General features: G+C 38.3%; 1 long non-coding RNA gene across 1 annotated transcript in view; it reads right to left on the bottom strand.

Moving 5' to 3' along the window:
• LOC134730826 (uncharacterized) overlaps positions 1 to 26467 on the bottom strand; it is a 344272-nt gene that overhangs the window by 257573 nt on the left and 60232 nt on the right. Inside the window, exon 2 of the long non-coding RNA XR_010112806.1 lies at positions 1386 to 1547. This is a non-coding gene — a long non-coding RNA (uncharacterized LOC134730826). The remainder of the gene's footprint in view (positions 1 to 1385; positions 1548 to 26467) is intronic.

Here is a 26467-nt window from a genome sequence, read left to right as displayed (position 1 = left end):
ACTGAGTTTTATATTTCAAAGCAAGATGCAGTCCTATGTGTTGTTTGATTGAAACAACTCTTCTTTTTTTGAGACGGAGTCTCGCTCTGTCACCAAGGCTGGAGTGCAGTGGCACCATCTTGGCTCACTGCAAGCTCCGCCTCCCGGGTTCACGCCATTCTCCTGCCTCAGCCTCCCGAGTAGCTGGGGCTACAGGCACCCGCCACCCCGCCCGGCTAATTTTTTGTATTTTTAGTAGAGACGGGGTTTCACCTTGTTAGGCAGGATGGTCTCGATCTCCTGACCTCGTGAGCCACCCGCCTTGGCCTCCCAAAGTGCTGGGATTATGGGCGTGAGCCAAAGCGCCCAGCCGAAACAACTCTTTTTTTTTAAGAGACAGAGTTTTGATTTGTCACCCAGGCTGGAGTGCAGTGACACAGTCACAGCTCACTGCAGCCTCAAACTCCTGGGCTCAATTTATCCTCCCACCTTAGCCTCTTGAGAAGCTGGGAGTTCAGGTGCTAGCCCCGCACCTGGCTCTAAGCAACTCATTTTATAAATGAGAAAACTGAGACCCCCTAAGATTTGAAGTATAAAATTTTCTAACTAAGGTTAGAAATGACCAGTTTGCCGATGACAGAATAACTATTCTGGGCTGATGTTGTTCATACCACTTCCAGAATGTTGCACCCTGTTTTAGATGGCAGGCTGTTAAGAGAAATTGATAATTCTAAATTACGTCCAGAAGGGAAAAGGACCTTGAGATAATCTCTTACAATAAATAGTTCGATAAACTGTGGCTATAAGATCTATAAGAGGAAACATGATGTCCATCCTCAAACGTTGTAAAACTCATTATACTAAGAGCAGTTAAGCTTATTATTGCTGGGAATGCAAAACCAGGACCAATAACTGATTATCAGTGAGAACTGAGCTACAACAGCAGAGGTGTTCTCATGTAGTGATGACCTTTGTGTTCCTAAAGATGTTCAAGAGGAAACTAGACGTCAAATGTCAGAACCAAATGGTTCACAACTTAAGCCAAGCACTGTGCTAGGGGTTTAAAAATATTACATGTAGTTCTTCTAATGACTTATAAAGGTAGATATTAGCCTCAGTTTACAACTAGGAAAGTGAGATTCGAGGTTAAGTAGCTTAATGAAGGTCATACAACTCACAAAGAATAGCACAAGTACCATAAGGAAAGTCTACAACATTTCAGAGGCATAAGGACCATAACAGCCCCTGGCTCTTCTTATCGCTCTCACCAGGACTGGGTACTTAGGATTAAACCAAAGCAGGACATGAATTCCATCCCCTGCTAAATACTGACACTGGACCAAGAGTTAGTAAATTCATGAAGGAAAGTTGAAAAACCAAGTACCAAGCTCAGCATTTAAACTCACATCTCACAGACTCCAAAATCCAAAGTCTTCTGACTCTATTGGATGGCTGCAAGGACATCCCATCCTTTCAATTCTTGTTGGATCTAAGATGCTTCAATTTTGAGATTACTCTTCCAAGATAAGAAGGTGACGTTTCCCAAAACAGTGGAGGAAAGCTGAAAACTAAAAGACATAACAGTTAAAAATCTCTAACTAAAATTGTAAAAGGTACTATGATTCAATTATATATTGTGAACACTGTGTCTCCAGTAAAAGTCTGGTGCAGCTCAGATCGGATGCAACAAGAGTTTATTTTATTTTATTTTGAGATGGAGTCTCACTCTGTCACCAGGCTGGAGTACAGTGGTGTGATCTTGGCTCACTGCAACCTCCGCCTCCAGAGTTCAAGTGATTCTCCTGCCTCAGCCTCCCAAGTAGCTGGGACTACAGTCGCGCACCACCATGCCCAGCTAATTTTTGTATTTTTAATACAGCCGGAGTTTCACCATGTTGGCCAGGATGGTCTAGATCTCTTGATCTTGTGATCCACCTGCCTTGGCCTTCCAAAGTGCTGGGATTACAGGTGTGAGCCACTGCACCTGGCCAAGAGTTTATTTTATTGTATTCCCAACAGTCCAGCATATTTTTCTATTTATCAGATTTTCAAATTAAACAGAAAAAAATGCTAAGGAAGTACTCTTGGCGATGTTTACAAACTTAACCTTAATCCCCCCTTTAATAGTGTTTTTACTAATACTATTACCAGATTTTCCTTCCCTGGGCCAGCAGAGTAGAATAAAATAAACTTGGGTTGCATCAGGCCTCAGCTACTGTCTGTAGCTGTTATTGACTCACACTTGAGCTAGCTCAGGGGATAGAAAGGCTTCAATAGCAATTACTTTTTTAACTGATTCTGCTTTTTCAGGATAAAAGGATTTATTTTAATGCTAAAAAGAAGTCATTTATAGATTAACATTAGATTTTATCGTAATAACATGAACCACTTAGCTTTTTCTTAAGGACTTTCCTATTGCATAGAAAATGTCTTGATCTGGTTCTAATTCTATTCAAATCTTTCCACAGAGTTTTCAAGTAATCCTTATAAAGGAAATAAGATGGTGTTACCTTACACTTCCTGCTTCAAACACCAGAAAAACCTGGAACTTTTGGAGCCATGGCCTTCTGTGAGAGTCTAATAAAAGGTACAGGTCTTGTACCCACAAAAATGCACATAACACATCTACACAAAATCTTGCAAACATTTCCTTATACTGTATCAGAAAGTTTTCTTCACACAGGTGAAAAACATCTTGAGCTGAGTTCCCACTTTTTGACAACTAGCATGGGTGGCTGCCTCCAGCCTCTTCCCCAAAACTCTAACATAAACTACAGAAATAGAGAATATATATATCTAACCATATATCCACGTAAGTTATTGTACGTGTGGATTTTTTTTTCTAAGTACAATAGGCATCCAATAGATGATGTGAGTAGCAGACAGATGTCTCTCTGTTGGAAGTCAACCTTTGACAAAAGCCACACTTCCATTGTCTTCCTCTACTCCAACCTAAAGCATGAAAGCATCATTTTTAGGACACATGTTATCACCAAGATATCTCTAGTGTACATGGGTTTTTTTGCTTCAGAATATAAAAGTTTCAGATGGGACAAGTCTAACTACTAGTAAAGTTTTATTCTCTGTTGATTGAGTTTTAGTCTCACAAAATTTAGTAAAAATGATTCTTGTGATCTAACAGTAATTTCAGAATGGACCCAAATATCCTGCTTCTTCAAGTTCGCTAACTTTGTATTTCCACTGGCAAGAGCATTACACAAGAAACACTTTATTTTTATGTCCTATCATGCTGTGATGGGAAAAAACTGAGGACTATTTCAGCTTTATCAAGATTTTTCCTTATCTACATTATCTACATTAACTAGGCTTGATATAAAAAATAATACAATCAAAATGAAAGGGCTCTTTTTCTTTAACTCCTAATATGAATAATGAAAATAATACTGATCATGTAATACCAAAGCACTATAGGATTATTTGCAGTTTTAAGAAAAAGAACATAATTACTTTTTTTCACTAAGATATATTTTTATGTACCTTCAAACACTTCCCTGAACCCCAGGCGAGGAGTCCTTATCCTAATAAGTTTTGCCGTAACAGAGTTTCTATGTTTCGCCATATTTTCCCATAAGAACAAGGATCAAATTTTCAGGAGTACATAATTTACTCTTTTTTCTTTCGTATTTAAAAAGCAACCAACTACTAACATAATGCAGGCTGCAAGTTCCTTTTGCAAGACTTTTTTAATTAATAAGTTTACCTTCTTCCTGTGTATAATCTCAGATGATATGGAACACGTGTTACCCGCAATATCTTTAAAAGCAAACAAGAAATAGCATGGTTTTTTCTTCCTGTTGTAAAAATGATCAATTGCATATGTTCAAATTGTTCATTTCAGTGACTCATAGCTTTCCACAGCCAACTGCATAATTAGTGATAAGCAATAGCAATAGAGTTTATATATATGACATATGTTTATATAGATATAAAACCATACTGCATTTTCTCAGGCTCTGTATTGCCACAAAAGAAAATTCTTGTTCCTCTATAAGGATGTCTAAGAGCAATTATCTTAAAATAGCAATAATAATTATACCCACATTTCAGTCCTAATATGATTTCTAAATAGGGCAACATACCTGGTTATGGGCTCCCGGGTGCCACTCTGAAGTTACTTCCTGTTTTGTTATACATCGTTTTAAGGAAGGCCTTTACTCAATTCGTGTAGCCTTGTTCTGGCACAAAAAATGTCAGGAGGTTCTCATTTGGTGTCTATTCTCTCCAATATTCTGATTTGCTCCATATGATTTATAAGCATTTGGTAACTGTCATACCAACTACTCTACCAAAAGAACCCTGAAAAGTCCTACAGAGCCAGACTTTTGATCGTTAGCCATGTGACAAAGCTTTTTGCACCTGGGAAGGGATGGATTTGATAAACTGTCAAATACCATCCAATCCACAGGACCACAATGCCTTGGCCATTTCATTGCAAAAGATAACATAATGCATCCAAATTACAAAAGGGGAAAAGAATAAAAGCATGAAAGTTCTGCAATATTCTTAAACATTGCTCTTGTCTTGGTCAATTATTCATACTTACTCCTCTGTTATGTTTCTGTTAGAAGATAAACCTTGCCTTTCAGAGAAAGAAAATTGAAATTAGATATTATAAAAGACAATCATCTCTATTCGTTAAAAGCTTAAAGGGTGGCCCCAGCCGTAGGAAAGCTGTGGTCAAAACAAAAGCAAAGGGCTGGACAATGAGAAAGCTCTTTGATCTATTTAAGCTAGAACACGAGGCTCCGTCACCGGCCAAAACTTGAAAGAAATCTCACCTGCAGAGGGAGAAACCAGTGGGGGTAATATTTGGTTATCACTTGATATAATTGTAGTACAGAATAAAAGAAGCTTTATTGGAAAACACTTTTTCCTGGAACTTCATATCTTATCAGGCTCATGGCCTTACAAAAAGGAAGAAGTAATCAACTGTATCCTCGCAAAGAAGACATAGAAGTCTGCCTGATTTCTGGTCTGACTACCCTATAATTTTACCCTAGAATAATAGAAATTGAGCCATAAGTCAAAATATTTAATCTTAATACAATTGTGTAAACAGTCCATCAAGGGTATGTAGTTTGTAATAACAGCCCTAAATATTACAACTTAAATATGAGTTGTCAATAAAGAAAAATACTGAAAGCAACTTAATCAGTGAAACTTTGTTCTGTAATCCTGTAATAGACATTAAAGGAAATATTCAATACAAGGACACTGAATTCTAAAAGAATTCAATACAAGGACACTGAATTCTAAAAGAACTCAATTCTGGCATTTTCTAAAAGGATTTAATATATTTTGACAATAACTCAATCTAAACATATAGATGTATTTTATATATACATTTTTCTACATTAGAAGCAGTTTGATTCACAGGCTGAGTTTCTAAGAAAAACAAATAAGCAGACACTTTCAATTATTTTAAGAGAAGCCCTGAACCAATTAACATATTCTTACTACAGATACTTGTAAGGTGCTTAACCTGATAAGCACATAATCAAAATAATAATTAAGGAGCAAAATAGAAGAAGTGGAAAAGCAGAGATGTTTTAAGGAGAGAAATTAAATGCAGCTTTTGTGTTGTGATATTTCCAAGAGCATTATAGGTTTGGGTTCTGAGGCCAGTTCTCAAGAAGTTCATTACATTTTCTTAACAATTTTGACCAAAATTAACACGAGCTATTCCCAAGAGGATGGCAGTGTCTAAATGAGGACCTCATTGTCCAAACCTCCTCCTATCATGGTTGCTGGGTATCAATTTACTTCTCCACTCACTGTGTTTTTAGAAATAAAGCACAACAGTATGCTTTAAAATAAGTACACCTAAAAATAATAAGACACTTTTTAAATTTTTCTTTAAGTTTTGGGATACATGTACAGAATATGCAGGTTTGTTACCATAGCTATACATGTGCTATGATGGTTTGTTGAACCTATCAACCCATCATCTAGGTTTTAAGCCCTGCATGCATTAGGGATTTGTCCTAACGCTCTCCCCATCCCCTTGCCCCTCACCCTCCGACAGGCCCCAGTGTGTGATGTTCCCTACATTGTGTCCATGCGTTCTCATTGTTCAACTCCCACTTATGAGTGAGAACACGTGTTTGGTTTTCTGTTTCTGTGTTAGTTTGCTGAGGATTATGATTTCTAGCTTCATCCATGTCCCTGCAAAGGACATGAACTCATCCTTTTTTATAGCTGCATAGTATTCAATGGGGTATATGTGCCACATTTTCTTTATCGAGTCTGTCATTGATGGACATTTGGGTTAGTTCCAAAGGACACACTATTAATTAACATTTCTGCTCATTATTTAAGCAAAGACATACAATTAGAGCAATTCTTAAAGAATTTCAAATACCTAAAGATAATCTATTTTCTCAGTTTCTGAAGGTTGGAAGGGTTGAATTTTGCTTCTCTGTATACAAAAAAATAATAATAATAAAATGAAGCAGTTGTATGTTTTTAAGAACTAACTAGATTCCTTAAGAAAACTGTGATTATCAGAGTCCCAGGCCTCTAAGGAAGTAAAGAAGGTACTGTCACAAACAGTGGGAGGTAGTTAGGACATAGGGCTTCCTTCTTCTTGCTTCACTCCATCCCACATTTATCTGTTTTCTACACTGGCATTCCACATAACATTTTATCTGAAAATAGAATTCTGCTTTAGAACAAAGGCCGTTTTTAAGGAAATGATGACTATAGATGGTCAGGTGGACATTTTCTAGGATGAAGAGAATTAAAGTGATGATAAGAGAAAAAATAGAGGGAACTAGGGTTAAATATACTATAGCCAATCTCTTTCAAAACTTCATTAGCTTAAATCTTTTAAAAATTTACTAGTTGAGTTATGCAATTCCATTACTCTCAACACAGGGTATATAAAACTGGTGTATAGCTGTGACGCTTAGTTTTATAGATCAACTTCGCTGGGCTAAGGGATGCCCAGATAGCTGGCAAAATGTTGTTTCTGGGTGTGTCTGTAACAGTGTTTCCAGATGAGATTAGCATTTGAATCAGTAGACTGAGTAAAGCAGGTCTGCTCTCAGCAATGTGGTGAGCATCATCCAATCCATTCAGGGCCCAAATAGAATAATCAGAGAAAAAGCAAATTATCTCTCTTCTTGAGCCAGGACATCCAACTTATCTTGCCCTCAACATCAGAGCTCCTGGTTCCTGGGCTCAAACCAAGAGTGACAGCATCAGTTATCCTGGTTCTCAGGCCTTTGGACTCAGACTGAATTATATCACCAGCTTTCCTGGTTCTCCAGCTTGAAAACCACAGATGGTGGTACTTCTCAGACTCTATAATCATGTGAATAAGCAATTCCCATAATAGATAGATAGATAGATTAGATAGATAGATAGATAGATAGATAGATAGATAGATAGATAGATAGATATATTCTATTGGTTCTGTTTTTCCAGAGAACCCTAACACAACAGCCATGTGTCACTGTGTACATAAAGCCACAGAATAAAGAAATGTCAGCTGATATTATTATTATTCCTAGAGTGTTAATCTTATTTAATACTAATGAATTGTATTAAAACAAACCTGGTTATATTATTAAATAAATCTAAAGTTCAGTAAATTTTAAGATAAAACCCAAATCTTCTCAGAGATGATGTACTTGCAGAGGGCCACTGTGGTCTATATCCCCAAGCTCCCACAGCTGTGCACTTGCTCTACATCACCACTTAGAGTAGTTCTCGTTGCAGAACACCAAATACAATGAAGCCCATGATAGCATGCCCCATGATGATGCTAAGTGGAATACAAAGTGATTGGCTATTGGTTCCCAACCCGTATTCTCAAAAGAGGTGAGCTGATGTTATCTTCTGCAGTAGAGAAGGGGAGAAAAGAAAGAAATTATCACTATGTATTTGTTTATAATCACCAGACTATTTCTATATAGCTGTTAATAAAACAAGGTTATTTTTTTCTTTTTTTCCTACAGCAACTGGTAGGCTGACCAAAAAATGTTGTTTTACATTATCCCTGCAATAATGAGACTCTACATTTTATGCAATTCAACTGTTCAAATATTCTTTATAGCATTATGCAGGAGTTTGCTGCACTTAATCTCCCTGGACTCTTTATTGACCAAGACAACAACCTATCTAGATTGTAGTTGTCTTGTCTATAAAATGAAAACTTGAGTACCTTAGGGAGGATAACTTTGATACACAAATGCTTTCCCTTTCCCTCATGACCATGGCAGACATGAGCCTGGATGTAGTCTTGAAGCCCTTCTCCCTGTTTTCCAAGAAATCAAATCCAGCAACTGGGGGTGGATTATAAACTATATTTGCCATCTCTGGGATGGCTTATCTCCAAGTATTCTCCAAGCTCTAAGATTTATAAGTGATATGCTGAACAGGAGTCACAAACACATAGCCCCTCTCTGTCCAGAGCCTTTCTTTGGCTCCTGCTATGTATAGGAAGGAATGCCAACCAGCCACCCTGGCCATAAGGTAGAATGCAGAAATCCAAAGTAATTATCTACAAGATGGACACAAGGAAAGCCCCAACCAGCTCTGAGACCTCCCTCTCGGGCACTAGATTTTCTCCTTTGTTATTTGAACAGAAGGTGCACACAGAAAAGCGCATGTGGAAAAAGTGTGACAACTTGAGGAACTTGAGATCAAGCAAGATCTTGTATGTTTAAAAAACTGAGCTATCGGCCGGGTGCGGTGGCTCACGCCTGTAATCCCAGCACTTTGGGAGGCCAAGGTGGGCGCATCGTGAGGTCAGGAGATCGAGACCATCCTGGATAACGCGGTGAAACCCCGTCTCTACTAAAAATATAAAAAATTAGCCGGGCATGGTGGCGGGCGCCTGTAGTCCCAGCTGCTCAGGAGGCAGAGGCAGGAGAACGGCGTGAACCCAAGAGGCGGAGCTTGCAGTGAGCCGAGATCGCGCCACTGCACTCCAGCCCGGGCGATAGAGCCAGACTCCGTCTCGAAAAAAAAAAAAAACTGAGCTATCATTCCACTTCTCCAGAAGTCTTCTATATAACCTAATCAAAAATAGAACCAGGTCCCAAAGTAACAGGGACATGGAGGTTAGAAAGGGTAAGTCACTTTCCCAAAGTTACTGAATTTAGGAGTTAAGAAAAATGGCTTCTAGTTTTTTCTCACTTCATGCCATGTTCAAAGAGGGCACAGTTTGGATTAGAAAGACTGGTGTTTAAAGTTGTGCTTTTCGTCTATATTTAGCTTAAGCAAGCCTCTTAGCTCCCGTTTCTTCATTTATATTCTATCTAGTGAAGGATTGATAATGGCTCTCTCAAATGTTTGTTGTGAGGATTAGAATTTAGCTGTGTAAAGCAACGCCTAGCATAGTCCGTGGCACTTGCCCAGCATTTTAAATGTTATAGCCATTTGCAGTGGATCAGTCGAGCAGCAGACACAGATGTGTTAAAGGAGAAGGAGAAGTCAATGGTTAACTTTGAGATTTATCAAAGGGAGGACTTTGGGGGCAGTAATGCTGCTAGCCAAGATAGGAAATGTTAATTTCCATTAAATAATAACATGTCTCAGAGGAAAACAATATTAAATGAACTTTCAAGGAATAGAGATTGCTAAGCTTCAAGAGACTTGCAAAAATCAGTTCATGTCTCTGCCTTATGTAGGCAAACAATTCAGAACAAATAGTTGTCTCTTTTCTTCTTTAAGGTCACTAAGGAAAGAACACACGCAATTTCTCTGTACATTCTATTTCAGTTTGATCCCTTTACGGTCCTGAAGATCTTCATTAGATCCAACTGCAATCTCTCCTGCCTTAGTGTAAGCCTTTTTCATCTTATTCTGTCCTTTGCTGATAGAAAACTTCTTCAGTTTTATGGGACTAAAACTCTTCCTAGATGGTAGTTATCCTTCACTATCTCTTCCAAAAGCAAACCAATCTCTCTTATTTCTGTTTTCTCCACAGTATCATTTTCCAGCTCATTATTCACCATTTTCATTCTTTCTTAAACCTTCTTCCCTTTTGTTACATTTTTAATAAGAGATGATAATGGTGAAAATTATTTTAATACTTTGGAAAATCAACTTTCTTATCCTTCAACTTGTCAAATTCTTCCTCTTCTCCATCCAAACATAGCAAAACAATTATTTAACCCTGATGTTTTACTCCCTGGGAAGCTTGAATTTTGTGTAATTGGCTGTTAAATGACCCATGTGCAGAAAGATATATAAAATGTTTGAAAATGTGTTTTTAAATTCCTCCCTCAGATTATTCACATGCTAATAATAGTAACAACTCTTTGAAACACTGAAATAATGCTGAAGACATCACAGGTGCATAAAGATGAGGTGCCAAAATTTAATCTCTGGTTTTAGATCTGGTATCTTTGTAATAACCCCACATTTTTTACATTTTCTTAAGAAATAAACACTGAATTGAAAACAGAATTTTAAAAACTAAAGCAAAAATTATTGAACTGCCGATTGACAGTTACTACCATTGGAAGTAAGAGTCAGGCTAAGGGTGTGGGCAGTGGTTACTTAGCATTGTCACCATAGCACACGGGTCCAGATCCCTGCAGAAAGGAAACAAGCCTTTAGCTAAAAAAGGGCCCTGGATAACTTCAGCCTGGCTGACAGAGCAAGACTCTGTCTCAGAAAAAAAAAAAAAAAAAAAAAAAGGGCCCTGGATAGATAGATGAAATCTTTCAGGCATAATGAGACAACAAAAAGAATATGTAATGCTCACTAACTGTGCTCCCGAAAATCCCACTAAAAGAAAATGGAATGAAGAAACTTGCAACAAGCTTAATTAAAGTTTCTCTTAAAAACTGATATGACCGGCCGGGCACAGTTGCTCAGGCCTGTAATCCCAGCACTTTGGGAGGCTGAGGCGGGTGGATCACGAGGTCAGGAGATCGAGACCATCATGGCTAACATGGTGAAACCCCGTCTCTACTAAAAATACAAAAAATTAGCCGGGCGTGGTGGCAGGCACCTGTGGTCCCAGCTATTCAGGAGGCTGCGGTAGGAGAATGGTGTGAACCCAGGAGGTGGAGCTTGCAGTGAGCCGAAATCATGCCACTGCACTCCAGCCTGGGCAACAGAGGGAGACTCCATCTCAAAAAAAGAAAAAAAAAAAAAAACTGATCTGTTTTTTTTTTTTTCTGGCAGCAGGAGTGGTGAAAAAATGAAGAGTAAAGTTTTTATAAAATATAAAATCTGTTTCTTTTCTCAATTTCTACCTGAGGCTAAAAGAAAAAAGAAAAGTCGTTTTCTTATATTCTCCTCTCTCTGCTTCTCACACACAAGTTCTCATTAAATCTCTTTTTTTCCCAAAAACCTCTTCCCTTGACTGATGACTTTTGCTTAAGGCTTAATCTATGTTTTCTCCTTATAATTGAATGGCATTGTGTCCAATATACCCTGCTGTGACATAGTAAATCATACTGTCCTCAATCTCCATAATGCAGTTAAGGGATGTCAGAATTATCTTAGAGATGACAGATTTCCCATATCTAAGGATGATAGAGCTGTCCCTAGTGGAAAAAAAAATCACCTCATAACATTTTAAAAATTCTTTGCAATGTTCAAATAGTTTTGAATTTAAATAAAATAGGAACTCAGCCCTTTTAAAGAAACACAGCGGCCCAGCATAGCTGCTCAAACCTGTAAATCCTAGCACTTTGGGAGGCTGAGGCGGGCAGATCACCTGAGGTTGGGAGTTTGAGACCAGCCTGACCAACATGGAGAAACCCTGTCTGTACTAAAAACACAAAATTAGCCTGGCGCGGTGGTGCATGCCTGTAATCCCAGCTACTCAGGAGGCTAAAGCAGGAGAATCGCTTGAACCTGGGAGGCACAGGTTGCAGTGACCCGAGATCATGTCATTGCACTCCAGCCTGGGCAACAAGAGCAAAGCTCCTTCAAAAAAAAATAAATAATAACACCTAGGAATTCTTAGTGGAACCAGGTTCTAAAACTGCAGAATTTGGTAATTGGGTGATCTATGGCTGTGTCATGCCAAGAACTCTCCCAAGAGCTCAGAGCTTTGGAAAAGCAAGGCAGTCTGCTGAGTCAACTCTGGCCACCGGGCTATGTCCAAGGAGCTCTCCTGACTGGAAGCCAAACTTGCTACAAGAGAAATGGTACTTTGGAAAAAGTGGATTGTTTATTGTTTGATTTTTCACTAAGAAAAACAAAAAGCTTGAAGCAGAGGCTTTCTGAGGAGCATGCCTTTCTAAGCTGCACCCAAGGACACCTACCATAGTCCTTCAAATAATGACAGAAGCACACTGGGCCAATAGTGAGGCCATCAGGTTTAAGCCTTTTTGCTTTTGCATTCCTTCCATTTCCTTCTTCTTGAGCTCTTTGGGGTATCCAATGAAGACTTTGCCTATCTTCTTTACAATCAATTCAGAAAGAATTGACATCAAGCATTTTAAACTTTCAATCATTCAACCAATTTTATGGGGTGACCTCTTCTAGGCATTTATATTTTGAGAATTCTTTTACACATAAATACACATTGAAAATGTTCAGTTAAGGAACCAAAGGGCTCTTCCTGAATTATTACTGTATTTTCTGACACTGGATTCTGTCCTGAATAAGAAGAACAAATACTTCTCCAAGTGGTAGCTTGTTCTCCTAAGAAAATGGGCCTGGCCAGTGGCACCACTGGGGCTCATGAGACCCCATTTCCCAGCCCATGCATTCCTTAAAGGCAAAGGCAATTATGTACTCATTCATCTTGTATTTTCACTGTAAGAAGTAAGACTCTGAAACTTTTTTAAAAATTTCCCGGCCGGGCGCGGTGGCTCACGCCTGTAATCCCAGCACTTTGGGAGGCCGAGGCGGGCGGATCACGAGGTCAGGAGATCGAGACCATCCTGGCTAGCACGGTGAAACCCCGTCTCTACTAAAAATACAAAAAATTAGCCGGGCGTGGTGGCGGGCACCTGTAGTCCCAGCTACTTAGGAGGCTGAGGCAGGAGAATGGCGTGAACCCGGGAGGCGGAGCTTGCAGTGAGCCGAGATCGCGCCACTGCACTCCAGCCTGGGCGACAGAGCGAGACTCCGTCTCAAAAAAAAAAAAAAAAAAAAAATTCCCTTGTAAAATTAATTTTATTGAGGGATTGCAAATACACTTACCTTAGGCCCACTACTAAGCTGACCTTTCATATATTTGTTTTGCTCAGATGTGTCTCTATTCAGAAAGCCTAAGATATATTTGTCTTATAAGTAGAATAAAAATTAAATTTTTATTCACTGAGCATCCCCTAGGCCCCATAGTATAGCAAAAACTCAACAGATCCCCCAGATAGGGTCTCTCTATTCCAGGACAGTAATTGTCAACTATTTACCTCAAAGGGCTTCTTATCATTTTCTCCCATGGACCTCACGATTTGAAAGATATTAAGTAATTCATTTTTTCTTTTCACTAATCTAACAAATACAGCTGCCAATGATCAGACCTCTGGATAAATTGAGATAAATATATTACCACAATGGAGTTATATAACCTCAGCCCAAAGCAAAGAAATTTGACATTTTAATTAGTCTGTGCATGGTTGTTGTGAATAAATGTATAATTCCTTTGAGATTTTTCAAGTCATCAAAAATAGCTCATAGAGTCTCATTACCATCCTGTGGGCCACCTAGTTAAGGACAGAGCCTCAGTGCTTTCTCTCCCTCTCTTATTCCCTCTATCCCCCAGAATTTCTGTCTTCTCTAGTGCTGGATTGAAAAATATCAATGAATACACTGGCCCATCAACCATTAATGTCTTATCCACTTCATTCCCCATTTTATGTCCTGATTTTTATTTCTCAGTGAAGTATTCACATGGGCTCCCAGCGTGGTAACACATTTCATCCCCAGCTTGACCCTAGTGCCCCCATGCTACTAAACTAACCTCACAGAGAGTGACAGCTGTGAACCAGCCTTGCAGGTAGGTAGCTTTGCCAGGAAGCCCAAGCACTTCAGTTTGGTCAGAATACATAAAGCTTTCTTAATTCAGTAGGGGAAATACGGTTGCTTCCAAGAATAAAATGGTTGTTTTAAGAATGTTTTCCCTTTTTTCTCTTTTATTTACTGGGGGGCAGAAGAAATAACATTATATAAACAGAACATCAGTTAATTAATTGCACCATGAACATTTCAAATGGGTCGACCTGAGGTTGTGTACTTACAATCTTACAAAGTCATCACACTAGGGTGGGGGAGCAGGTAAATATAGTCCCACTGCCCTCCTAGAAAGTCCAAATTAAAAAACAAAACAAAACAAAACAAACCTCTTCTCCTGTACATGGTGCTTTCTTTTCTTTTCTTTTCTTTTTTTTTTTTTTTTGAGACGGAGTCTTGCTCTGTTGCCCAGGCCAGGGAGCAGTGGTGCAGATCTTGGCTCACTGCAACCTCCACCTCCCAGCTTCAAGCGATTCTCCTACCTCAGCCTCCCGAGTAGCTGGGACTACAGGTGCGTGCCACCACGCCCGACTAATTTTTTTTTGTATTTTTAGTAGAGACAGGGTTTCACCATGTTAGACAGGATAGTCTCAATCTCCTGACCTCGTGATCTGCCCGCCTTGGCCTCCCAAATTGCTGGGATTACAGGCTTGAGCCACTGCACCCAGCCCGAGGTGCTTTCTTTAAAGTGCTATTGTTTAACATAAAATATAGTGAGATTAGATGTTTGACCACATTGAAGTGACATCCAACACATCCACTGCCTGAAAGCTGCTCTACGATTTGCCTCTTTTAACCAGGAATGGACATTTCAGATGCAATTCTATTTGCTGTTTTAAGTGAAAAGGATCTCAAATGATATACCCATAACTTACTGCATGTCATCCATTAACATTTTTTCTTTAAAATACATTAGTAGCTTTAGCTAGACCTTTTGTTCCTCTCTTCTTGGACATCCATTTGCCTAGGATCAGTGAAAAGGAGAGCTCACTTCCCACTGGGGCGTTCTAATCTCCCTGATGCCTGCCAGATTGCGGGGATCTCCTTTACCAACAAGCCAAAGAGGCTGGGGCGTGCATGTCCCTCACCAGGACTATGCGAGTCTTATAGAAGTAGGAAATGAGAGACAAAACAAATGAATTATTAACACTTCTATGATTCACAGGAAGACAAAGGCTCTGTTAAGCTTTAGGGAAAAAACATCTTGCATCAGCACATCTTCATCAAGACAAGGTTCTTTTCTAATGTTCAATATCCGTTACCTCCATTCTCAAAAGCCTATAAATCTAAGGAAGATGTAATTTGTGGTAAAACTAGCCAATACTTTAGAGTAATGGTATTGAGGTTTGATGACACTGAGACTCGCCTCCAAGACTCTTACACGGATTCATAACAGTAGGCCATGACAGTCAGTAGATTTGTTTCCTCTCCTGACAGAATAATATGGCGCCAAGAGGCCATTTTTCTTGGGCTTCTACTGAGCTAAGCACTTATGGATGAGTTGCTTGCTCTCTGTGCTATTCAGCAGAGCACAGAAATGAGACCCCACTGTCAGCTCCTGCTGCCTTGTTCACTCTCCTTGGTCAGATATAGTAATGCCACTATTATTGCCTGTAACACTAAGCTGTCCGTTCCCTGGGATTGCGGGAAAGTTGAAGCAAGTCAGAAGCTCCTGACTGTACCAGAACATTGGCTGTATGACAAGGTTTCCTGCCCATTTCATCATACAGTCTCTCCTGGAGGTCTGTGTGTTATTCTCTGTCAGATTCCTGACCTTCTGTTTACCAATGACCTCTAGCAACCATCCAAGGAACATTGTCTTACATCCATCCTTGTCTTTCATGTCATAAAATCCTACTTGCTCACCTGGTTCTGGCCCCCATGACCTCAGGGGCCCTGCAGTGACATCTTATTCTTCCTGGTCTAAGACTCTACGTTACACCACCCACAGGAGCCCAGAACAACATGGGGACCCACCCTCCCTCCTGGTTGGTTAGTGTCACTTCTCCTCTGCTCTAAGGACTTGCCTAGAAATTGCGTAATTCCCTACTCCTAAAGTCAACTGAAATGATTCAAGTTTTTTGCCAGGCAGTATAATCATGTATTTATCTGTTTCCCTCTAAATGAGAAGCTTTCTTAGGGAAGAAGCCAAATCTTTTTAGCCATCCATACCTGGAAGTGCCCTTTTTGTAGTAAGCATTCAAGAAATGTTGGTTGAATTTAATTGAAATGAATATTTTTGTTTGTAAGTGTAAAAAAAAAAAAATTTATCCTAGTCCAGCTGGAGCTTGTACATGAAGGAACTGGGGTGATTTAGTACATGGATTCTTAGTGTGTGTGTGTAGACCAGGGTAGGAAGCCAGAAGGGAGGTTATCCATTTCCCACAGACAGCTTCCAAGATCCACAGCCCCCTCCTCCCATTCCATGCTTCCTGCCTTACTCCTTATGAGAATCTCTGCGTGAGAGATATTACTGAAGGCAGCATGCTGTGTCTGGGCAAACCAAAAGAAAGAAAACAGAAAGGGTTGGACATCCACTCATTCACTGATGGATGATCTTAAAGAGCTTGCCGCAATAACTATGTACCAGGAGATATGATGTTGGGTGACAATGGGATTTATCATCAGCCTGTGCATGTTGACCTGAAATGGAGCAAAATGGGGCAGGCTGTGAGGAACTAAGAAGTATGAGAAAACCCATCATGAAAAGCAAGTAGCCCTGGCAGCCAGAGTCATAGCTGCCAGCAGACTAGGCTGTAGGTAGAGGTGCTTTTTAAGGAATCATGAACTAAGTTGGCAGATCTCTGCAGGGATGCTGCTGATGTTCAAGGATGCTGCTGATGTTATCTGCCTTAACAGCACACAAATAAAAATGAAATATTGGGACCCAATCCCTAATGCAGAGAAAGAAAACAACTCTTTGAGGATATGGAAAGACCAGTCCAGTGCATGTGACCCTGCCTTCCAACATGCATCCTAAAGACTCACGGAAATAAACAAAGGACTCTCTACCATACACTAACTCCCTAAAATCCTAAAACCTCGGTTGACAGGGCCCAGTTCCTCTAAAAATCTTTTCTGACATGCATGTGCACGTATTCACACCCACACCACACACAGTCTGAACGAGATGTCCCTCTTCTGTGCTCCCGTAGCCTCCTATCAGCACCTGTGGTCACCCAGAGGTTACCTGTCTGTCTCTCCCACGGACCATGAACATAATGAACATGGACAATATGCTTTTGCTTTTACACAATGGGGACGTATCTAGAAGTACATATTTTCCCCTCAGTGAATATTTATGGGCTCAAAAAAAAGTTATTGGGAAGTGGACAAAAGACAGTTTATTGTCAGGTGAGTACAGTATTCTCTTTTCTCCATCCCCCAGCAGCCTACCCACACTAAGTTTGTATGTCTTGGCCTTCTCATTCAAGTGAGCTACATCTTAAATCAGCCCACATTTAAGATATCACCATACTTACATGGTGATATACATACCATGGAATACAATTCAGCAATAAAAAGGAAAAAAATTATCAATTAATATAGCCACTTGGATGACTCTCCAGAAAACTATGCTGAGTTAAAAAAAATTTTTACACTTATGTAAAATCTGAATCAAGGGCCACAGTCAATCTCAATTGCCTGGTCATGTTTAATTTCTATAATATTTCTAAATTTTTTAAGCAAGTGGCATCCCAGCAGCCTGGTTCTGTCAAAGCTATAGACATTCCTGAGTATGTCTGAGTTTTTACAAGATACATTGTTAGGCCTCACTCTGGGACCAAACAATAGAGACACTAACCTTGGCATTAATCATGTTTGCTATTTAAGGAAAAGAAAAAATAATAGGGCCCCTGGAAACATTGCATAGTGTCCTGGAGGTTGCTTCCTTTCACAGACTGTAACATCCAAATCAAAGGACAGAGGGAATCAGGAAGAGTAAAAATACCATTCCTCAGCCAAGGAGCCAGAGGTCCTTGATTTTAGATTCAAGGCACAAAAAATACAGGACAGCCTAGGAGATCTTGTTCCAGAAAGCAAGCAAGTGCACAAAGAATAATAAATTGATGTTAAAAGGACATGAGAGACCGTTTAAAGGAGCTTCCATTGGCCAGGTTTGAGACATTTGAGTATCAGAAAGAATAATGGCAATAATTGATTGAAAAGCATTGAAAAATGTAAGGTCTTCTGTGACATCAGTAATGAAAGCAAGAAAAAGAGAAAGGGAGGGAAGAACGAAGGGAGGAAAACTGCAAGAAAAGAAGAAAGGGAATGAAGGAAGAAGAAAGGAAGGAAGAAATGAATAGTTTGAACTATGGAGGTAATGATTATACCATAGTCCTGAAAATTTATAATAAAAAGAGAACTAAGCATTTACCCTGACTTTAGAGGGAAAAATATAGTTCCATTCTAGTTGATAAGATAAACCACCACAGAAGAATGTCAGTTCATAAATTAAGAAGGAATAAAAGAACTAAAAGTCACCATTTTACAAAGCTTAATAAAATGGTTGATTCAGGCAAAGATTATCAATGCATTCTAAACCATAACAGAAAGGATCACTGGGGAATAGGCTATCCTCACAGTGCCAAAGAACTATGCCAGAAATTGCTAAGTAAAATAATCGTGCATCTTGACACAGGAAAGATTTTGCAGTCTACACTTTAACCAAACAATCAGACTTAGCGTCACGATAATGAGACAACTTGATATTATAAAGTCTCCTATTGTCATACAGCATGAGGTACACAGCATAACTTAAGAAATACTCTTCCCAAAAATATTTAACCTAAATCTCCTCAAGCCTCTAGATGTAATGGTCCAGTTTACAAGAAAAGCAGAAATGAAGGACCAGGCTAAATGACACCGCAGGGGAACAATGAACAAACCCAGTTGGCATGTCCTACAAGACAATTGTACTGATATCTTCAAAAATATTCCCCTTTTTAGGGGAAAAAAGTAGTAAACTAGACTAGATTAAAAGATGCTGCAGAAAATATACAGATTGCAAAGGAAGAAATAAAATTATCTCTATTTGTAAATATGTGATTAAATATTATTCCAAGGAATCTATAAAAAAATCTTAGAATAAGTGAGTTCAGCAAGACCAGAGGATACAAAATCAACACACAAAAATCAATCACATTTCTATATGCTAACAATAAATATGTAGAAACTGAAATTTAAAGCATAATATCATTCACAATTATTTCAAAGAAAATACTTAGGTATATACCTAACCAAAAAAATGATCTGAATGCTGAAAATTACAAGATACTAACGAAAGAAATTGAAGAAAATCTGAATAAATGGAGAGACATAAAATACTCATGGATTGGAATACTGAACATAGTAATAACGTCAGCTCCTCCCAAATTGCTTTAATGCAATTTCTATCAAAATTCCAGTAAGGTGTCTTGTAGACATAGATAAGTTTATTTTAAAATTCATATGGAAAGGCATAACACTTATTCTAAAATTCATATGGAAAGGTAGAGGTCCTAGAATAGCTAAAAATAAATTAAACAAAAAAGAATAAAATGGGGGGAAAATCACTCTACTTAACTTCAAGACATAATATATAGCTACAGTAATGAAGACTATGTGGTATTGGTGGAGGGATAGACACATAGACCAATGGATTAGAAGAGAAAAAAGTAGAAATAGACCCACATAAATATACCTAACAGATTTTTAATAAAATTGCAAAAGCAATTCAATGAAAGAAGAATAACCTTTTCAACAAATGGGGCTTGAGCAACTGAACATAGGCCAAAAAACAAAAAAAGATTAACTTTGACTGAAACTTCAAACCTTGTACAAAAAGTAATTTAGAATGGATCATTAACTTAAAAGTAAAAACCATAAAACTTTTAGGGAAAAAAAGCAGAATATATTCCAGATTTAACACTAAGCAAAGTGTTATTAGACTCAACACCAAAAGAGTAACATGGAAACTTAACAAGTTGGACTTCATTAAAATATAAAAATTTTTATTTATGAAATACCAGGTAAAGAAGATAAAAAAAAACAAGCTACAGAGTGGTAGAATATATTTGAAAACCATGTATGTGACAAAGGACTAGTATCTAGAATATGTAAAGAATGCTCAAAATTTAGCAGTAAAAAAAAATCTATTAGAAAATAGGCAAAAGACATGAACAGACATTTTATTGAAGAGAATATACAGATGACAAATAAGCACACACACAAAAATGCTTAACATCATGAACCATGAGGAAAATGCAAATTAAAACCACAATGAACTATTACTACTATATTAGTCCATTCTCACACTGCTATAAAGAAATACCTGAGACTGGGTAATTTACAAATAAAGAGGTTTAATTATCTCATGGTTCCAGAGGCTGTACAGGAAGCATGGCTGGGGAGGCCTCAGGAAACTTACAGTCATGGCAGAAGGTGAAGGGGAAGCAGACTCATCTTACATGGCAAGAGCAGGAGGAAGAGAGAGAAGAGGGAGGCGCTACACACTTTTAAACAACCAGACCTCATGAGAACTCACTCAGTATCAAGAGAACAGCAAGGAGAAAATCTTTCCCCACGATCCAATCGCCTCCCACCAGGCCTCTCCTCTAACACTGGAGATTACAATTTGACATGAGATTTGGGCGGAGACACAACTCCAAACCACATCAACTACACACCTATCAAAATGGCTAAAATGAAAAATAGTTAACAATACCAAATGTTGGTGAGTATGCAGAGAAACTGGATCACTCACACATTGCTGGCAGGAATACAGCCACTTTGGAAGAGTTTAGCAATTTCTGAAAAAAACTGAACATGCATCTATCATAGAATCTAACAATTACACCCTTGGGCATTTATCCCAGAGAAATGAAAATGTATGTTCACACAAAAGTTTGCACACAAATGTTCATAGCAGCTTTGTTTGTAAAACCAAAAACTGTAATTAGTCCAGATGTCCATTCACCAAGTGAATGGTTAAATAAATTGTAGTACATACATACCATGGAATACAATTCAGCAATAAAAAAGAAAAAATTATCAATTAATATAGCCACTTGGATGACTCTCCAGAAAATTATGCTGAGTTAAAAAAAAACAATCCCAAAAGATGACATTCTGTATGGTTACACTGTACACCATTTTTGAGATGACAAAATTTCAGAAATGATGGACAGATTAGTGGTTTGCAGGGGTCGGGCATGGGGTGGGGCTAGGAAACAATAGGGATGCAGTTGTGATTATCAAAGATTAACAAAAGAGATCTTATGGTGTTGGAACTATTCAGTATCTTGACTGTAGTGGTGGAAATACAAACCTACACAGATGATAAAAATTATATAGAACTTAATACACACATACATATAACAACCTGAGCAAATCTGAATAAGCATTTCTTTTACAAGCTGGATTATATCAATGTGAACAACCCAGTTGTGATATTACACTACGGTTTTGCAAAACATTCCAATTGGGGGAAACTGGGCAAAGTGTATACAGATCTTTTCTTTATTATATCACCGAAGTGCATGTGAATCTACAACTATTTCAACGAGGGGTGGGCAGGGAGATGAGGTGAAGAAAGGGGGAGAGACAGAAACAAAAAACTAAATAGATATAACAGCAAATTGCAACACATCACCTTGTTTGGATTCTATTGGTTTTAAGTTATAAAAGAAACTTTGGAGAAATTGGGAAAAAAATGAATATGGACAAGATGTTAATTCATATTTCATAATGATTGTTAATTATTTTAGATGATAATGGTACTGTGGTTATATAGGAAAAACTTTCCCTTTTTAGAAAATAACATGCGGAAGTATTTTGAGATGAAGTGCACAAGTTGGCAATTTCCTTTCAAATGTGTGTGCACTTATACATATACATGTATGTGTTTGTATATAAGCGTATATGTATTTAATGTTATTCATTTAACATTTTTGTATTTTGAAGTATTCATAGTAAAAGTTGGATAAAAGTTAAAAATATTATTGAAATAATTATAGCCTAAAGAAATAATCAGAGATAGAGTCAAAGATTGCTATACAAGGATTGTGTGTGTCCAGCATTATTTATAATGGCAAAAAATATATATACAAATAGAAGCAATTGGAATGTAAAGTAACTAGGCTGTGAGCTCTGTGAAGGCTGAGACTTTTCCTTGGTCACTGAAGTATCTTCAGCACCCAGAACAGTACCTGATGCAAAGTAGACATCCAACAAACATTAATTGAATGAATGAATAAGTGTTTAACATTGAAGAGATAAAATCGATTTGTGGCTCTATCATGAAGTATTAACAAACACTTTAAACCTGCTTTTTGAGAACATATAATGACATGGGGAAATTATCAACTTGAAATATCTGAAGAGGTCTTGTCTAATCCCAAGTGCTCAAGATAAGTTAAGGGACTAATAGATAAACAAACGGGCAGGTAGTATAACACATTGTTAAAAGAAGCTATTCTTTGGTGTAAGGTTATGGGTGATTTTGTTTTCTCGTTATTCTTTGTTATATTTTCTAAGTTGCCTTTAAAAAACTGTGCGTGTGTTTTTCATCCGAAAGAAAAAATTAATGCAAATTTTTTATAAGCTTTGAGATTTAGTAGGTGGGGCTTGGAGCCTTGATGCTTCTTTAACTACCACACAGAACATACTCGTACTTTTGTTGCCCTGAGTCGGGCACAAAATTTTTTCCCCTATACTATGTTGATTTGAATCTAAAAGCAAGGCTCCCATATTAACTCCCTACCCCAACACTCCAGTACAGATTTCCCTGTCCCAGGACCTAAACCACAAGTAACTGAAAGCTCCTCTGCCCTGCTCAGTTCCTCTTGGCCATTTTTCCCTTAAAAAAATAATCCTGCTCTCCATACCTCTCATTCTACCACCTCCATAGATGGAAGCAAGTAGATGATCTCCTGACACTGACCATTTTTTTGGTATCCTCTCCCTACCGTGTCCTGCCTTGCAGGATCATTGCTCTTACAACCAATTATTGCTCAACCAGCCTGAGCTCCTCTATGCTTTTGAACACAATACTACGCAGACTGGCTTCCCTTTGAGGGCCATCCTTCATGGCTAGTCATCTTCCCAGCCTAATTTCCTCACTAATACCCTCTATTAAAGTTCCCAAATAGTTCAAGCCAATACTCATTCCCCTTATGATACCACCTCAAGAGCTGCATGGGCACAGTCATATCTGTAAAGATGAAATAAATATTTCATCTTTATTTTTATCACAGATCCTTCATCCTATTTTTTTAACATAGCAACAATGAGATGGCTTTGAGAATAATACAGACTAAATGATTTTCATTCATCTCGTGCATGTCAAATAGATAAGACTTAGGTCTAATGTCAAGTCAGCTCATCTCTAAGAGAAATGAGGCACTGTCAATTATGTAAAGAATTCAAATTATCTTTTATTGATCTCTTTGAGAAACTGAAGCCAAGGGGAAGTTTTAGGAGATAATTAAAATTCATCAGAGCTAAAGGAAGATGATGTTCATGTGAAACTAAGAGGTCTATACAATAATTACTTAGCATGACAAGAAATCGACACAGAGAGAAAAGAAACTGTTCTAAGATGAACAGAATGTAGACAGAGATAATATTTGGCACTATGGGGGTGACGAGATGCTGTTCTTTAAAAGTTTATAAAAATGGGTAAACATTAGCTTGTAGTGAGCTTCAGTGATAAAATGTTGACTCAAGTTATATTTACTGGCCTTTCAAACATTATCAGGAAACCTTTTCCTCAGATTAAGTAGAAATCAAAGGTGACAAGCCATTATCTATTATATGAAGTTCCAGTGCCATTTTGGAAGACAGAAGCGAAGAATATTAGTAAGATTAAATATAAAGTTATTAAGTTGCTGCCAATATATACAAGATTGTGTGATAAACAGACCTTAAGTTGTAAACTAATGTTATTTTTTCTAGAACAATATTCGATATCAGAGACAGGCAGGAAAAAATAAGCTTTTTATCCTTGCAAACCCACATGAATAAAATTATCTTAACTTTTCACTCGAGACAGCCCACATGTAAAATAAAAAGCTAGTTCTTCCTTGTTTACCAGAAATGTGGTGTCCCTGAAGGCAAATGGGAGGGTTCTGGTCCAAAATGCTCTAAAAAACACTTGTGTTTAGCTCTTCATCCTGCTGCAAACACCAGGGGAGACTGCAGAAACAGAGTCACATCGTTTGCGGCATAACTTCATACTCCCCATCCCAGACCCACAGTATTAGGAAGTGCACAGTTCACCTCCACTCCTGAGATCTCCTTTCACAAAACCATGACTGTATGTGAATGTGCACAATTCACTTCCAATTGACGTGGAAAGGAAGAATTGGCTATTTTTTAAAGCAAGTCATTTATTTATTCCAGCTGCCAAGATATCAATTGTTTCCAAATAGATGGATGATTGGTGTTTTATTACTGATAAGGCAAGGAAATAAAGGATTAGTTCTGCACAGGTGAGACAGCCCACCTTGGCGTTTGTCCTCAGCTGCCTCTATGGTGATATTCTCCAAGAGACCAATGAGGTAGAATAATTTTTTGTGTGAGACTGTACATGTCAGGACATTAAGCAGCCCTGGCCCCACGAACTAAATGCTACCATTTCTTTCAGATATAGTGACATCTAAAGGCCCTTGGACATTTCTGAATGTCCCCTATGAATCCCAGTTGAGAACCACTGGTGAATAATTTGGCTTATTTAGGTATCATAGACCCAGATATCGGGGTCCTTGCTTCCTTTTTAAAGAAAAATAAATTTATTTATTTCAAAATACAATTAGAAGCTAGATCAAGTATGAAAAGCAAAACTAATTTGAAATATACATGTATACTTTCTCTATAATGAATTGCCAAAGTTCAACAAATCTAAATGTGTTGACTTCCTTTCCTTCCTTTAGGAGAAAGCTGTAATCAGTTATCTGGAGATTGATTTTATCACCCAAAAGTTGTCTCGGGCTTTTTATACAGACTCTTGTTCTAAGTGACAGATGACAGTAGTTGAATGGCTACTCCAGGAAGACCAGAAATATCAGCTGAGAGGATCAAGCACCAATAACAGTAGAAACAAAAAGGGAATAGGCTACAGAACTGCAGGAGGAAAAGCAATACTAGCTTGCTACCTAGAACTTTCTGTCCCCTGATGATTGCACTGCTGGCATTTTGCTGGCCATTCTGGTCTCAGCTCAATGGGAGTGAGGTGAGTAGGAATTCCCAGCTTGAGAGATCCTGTATACCATGGACTGTGCAGAGAGTCTCCCTGGGTTTGAATGCTAGCCTTGCCATTTCCCAGCTGAGCATTCTTGGAGAAGTCATTTAACCTTGAGCCTCACTTCCCTCGTCTATGAAATCAGAGTACTAACAGTAATTAATGGTATTAAAAATTCTTCGAATTATATGAGTTCATGTATGTAAAGCACATAGAACACTGAGTCATTGTGAACACTCGACAACCATTAACTATTATAATAAGATGATGATTAGGGTTTTGAATGAGACAACAGGATGAAAATATGAAATTCCAAGTAAGACGTCAGATGAAAATGCCAATATTTTAAGAAGCCTTGAGAAAAAGTTGCACAACTCTTGAACATTCTACCCACTTTAAAAATATAAAATAATCAAAAGAAGATTTTGAAAAAAAAAAAAGTTTGTGAGGAGATTCTCTTTGGAGAAAGTTGTGCTGTGAACCCCATTCATCCCTACTGGGAAATGGAGAAGTACCCCTTTACCATCAGTCTCAGGTCTACTGGGAGATTTTCACACACAACTCTTAGGTAGATGCATAGTGGACAGGGGCTGATTCCTATTTGGGAAATCTAAAACTATACTAAGTCCTTTGATAGCAAAGCCAGAACTGAGCTATTGAGTTAGCTTTACCTCACTTTCTCAGAGTTTACTGGGTAAAAGATACCCATGTACTAAAACAGGCCATGCAGCAGACAGAGTCAGCATATGGGGCAGAGAGCTTCAGCCAAAGGTAAATGTGCATCACTCAGAGCTGGGGTCAGAAGAGCTCAGCAAGGAGCCAGTGAAGGGACGTAACAGCACACAGGAGATGGCCAGCTTTTTTTTTCTTCTATGTTTATTGCAGTAAGGATACTTACCATGACATCTACCCTCTAAATAAATTTTTAAGTGTACAACATATTGTTGACTATAAGTACAATGTTGTATAGCTGATCACTACAGCTTATGTATCTAGCCTAACTGAAACTCTATATCCACTGATCCTGGAAACCACCATTCTCCTCTTTGATTCTATATATTTTACTATTTTTAATCCCACATATAAATGTAACCATGCAGTATTTGTCTTTCTATGACTTTCTTATTTTGCTTAGCATAATGTCATCCAGGTTCATCCATGTTATCATATATGGCAGGATTTTCTTCTTTATTTAAGGCTGAATTGTATTTCACTGTATATATGGTGAGCTTTAAGGATGTATCAGCACCAACAAACAAAAAGCCAGACAGTCCAGTAGGACCTGCCCTAAGTGTCTTTTTTTTTTTT

This window comes from Pan paniscus, chromosome 6 (assembly GCF_029289425.2).
Source record: "Pan paniscus chromosome 6, NHGRI_mPanPan1-v2.0_pri, whole genome shotgun sequence".
Classification (NCBI taxonomy): domain Eukaryota; kingdom Metazoa; phylum Chordata; class Mammalia; order Primates; family Hominidae; genus Pan; species Pan paniscus.
Note: the sequence above shows the minus strand (reverse complement) of the source record. Positions and strands in the feature narration are given on the sequence as shown.